Below are 2,500 nucleotides of genomic sequence, written 5' to 3'. Positions count from 1 at the left end.
TCCCTCTTAGCTTATCTCTGGTCCTCTGGCTGGCATATTAGAGGTTATGGTTCCCTCTTAATAGCTTTCTCGTGGCCGTGGGTCCCTCTTAGCTTATCTCTGGTCCTCTGGCTGGCATATTAGAGGTTATGGTTCCCTCTTAATAGCTTTCCCGTGGCCTTGGGTCCCTCTTAGCTTATCTCTGGTCCTCTTACTGGCATATTAGAGGGTATAGATCCCTCTTAATAGCTTTCTCGTGGCCATGGGTCCCTCTTAGCTTATTTCTGGCCCTCTTACTGGCATATTAGAGGGTATGGATCCCTCTTAATAGCTTTCCCGTGGCCTTGGGTCCCTCTTAGCTTATTTCTGGCCCTCTTACTGGCATATTAAAGGTTATAGTTCCCTCTTAATAGCTAAGACTGGTCCTCTTACTAGCATATTAGAGGTTATGGCTCCCTCTTAATAGCTTTCTCGTGGCCGTGAGTCCCTCTTAGCTTATCTCTGGTCCTCTTACTGGCATATTAGAGGGTATGGATCCCTCTTAATAGCTTTCCCGTGGCCTTGGGTCCCTCTTAGCTTATTTCTGGCCCTCTTACTGGCATATTAAAGGTTATAGTTCCCTCTTAATAGCTAAGACTGGTCCTCTTACTGGCATATTAGAGGTTATGGCTCCCTCTTAGTAGTTTTCTCGTGGCCGTGAGTCCCTCTTAGCTTATTTCTGGCTCTCTTACTGGCATATTAAAGGGTATAGTTCCCTCTTAAAAGCTAAGACTGGTCCTCTTCCTGGCATATTAGAGGTTATGGCTCCCTCTTAATAGCTTTCTCGTGGCCGTGGGTTCCTCTTAGCTTATTTCTGGTCCTCTTGCTTCCATATTCAAGGTTATGGTTTCCCCTTAATAGCTAAGACTGGTCCTCTTACTGGCAAATTAGAGATTGTAGTTCCCTCTTAATAGCTAAGACTGGTCCTCTTACTGGCGTATTCAAGATGAAAGTTTCCCCTTAATAGCTAAGATGCCAAGAGGAACCCGTCTTACTCACGGCCACGATTCCCTCTTAGCTTATTTCTGGTCCTCTTACTGGCATATTAAAGGTTATAGCTCCCTTTAATAGCTAAGACGCCAAGAGGGAACCCGTCTTACTCATGGCCACGATTCCCTCTTGGCTTATTTGCTGGTCCTCTTACTGGCATATCAAAGGTTAAAGCTCCCTCTTAATAGCTTTCTCGTGGCCATGGGTCCCTCTTAGCTTATTTCTGGTCCTCTTACTGGCATATTATAGGTTATAGTTCCCTCTTAATAGCTAAGACTGGTCCTCTTACTGGCATATTAGAGGGTATAGCTCCCTCTTAATAGCTTACTCTTAGCGTTCTATTCATGGTCGCGATTCCCTCTTCGTGCCGTATAATTTTCCCCTTTGGTTGGTCTATTCAAGACCACAATACCCTCTTAGGAGCATAATTATGGTTGAGGTTGCATCTTAGTTACTTAAACGGGGTCATTGGTCCCCCTTCGCTTGTTCAAGGTCAAGGTTACCTCTTAGTAAGTTCATGATGATCACGGTTGCCACTTAGTCAGTTGATCAGGGTCACAGGTGCCTCTTCGTTCACTGTGGGTTATCCATTAGTAGGCGTGGTCCCACTTAGCTAATCTATGGTCATGTCGCCTCTTAGAAGATTATTCATGGCCACGGTTCCCCCTTAGGTTATTCATGGCCACGTTCGCCCCTTAGTTCATTCTCTTAGAAGGTTATTCATCGTCACGGTCGCCTCTTAGCTGGCTCCTCACGGTCACGTTGCCTCTTAGAAGGTTATTCATAGTCTCGTCATCTTTTAGGAGATTATTCATGGTCACAGTTGCCTCTTAGATGGCCATTCACGGTCATTTTGCTCTTAGAAGGTTATTCATCGCCACGGCCGCCTCCTAGCTGGCTACAGATGGTCACGTTTCCTCCCAGAAGGTAATTCATGGCCACGTCGCCTCTTAACTCATCCATGGTCAGCGCGCGACAGGTATCCCATTGGTGACAAAGACCTTCGTGAATCTCAAGAATGTGCTGCTCCTGGAAGAACCAAACGACATGCTTGACCTCGAGCATGACTGTTCTTTAGCGACCATGAATGTGCCCTTTGACTGAATGACAGAAGGGAGTTCTTTTTTTCTTTTCTTCCGGAAACCCCTAAACATATGATAAAGATTGATTGATAGAATAAGAAATTATAGATTAGCAGAAAATATGAATAAAAATGGAGAGATAGGTTTTTTACCGAGGATTTTTTCCCGTCATTTTTCTTCTGGAAATCCCTATGAAAATTATTGAAATTGAATAAGATAAAAGAAACACAAATACAAATAAAGATAGAGAAATGTAATAACGAAGAAGTCTGATTTCTCGACATTCCTGAGGCGCCAAGTGGTCCTCAAGATACACATCTTTTGTTTGTTCGTTTGTTCGTTTGTCTCTGTTTGAGAGGGATCGCGAAGATAAAGTGTTCTTGTTTTCCTAAAAATCCTATGAAAGAGGG

Source organism: Penaeus vannamei, chromosome 6 (assembly GCF_042767895.1).
Source record: "Penaeus vannamei isolate JL-2024 chromosome 6, ASM4276789v1, whole genome shotgun sequence".
NCBI lineage: Eukaryota > Metazoa > Arthropoda > Malacostraca > Decapoda > Penaeidae > Penaeus > Penaeus vannamei.
Note: the sequence above shows the minus strand (reverse complement) of the source record.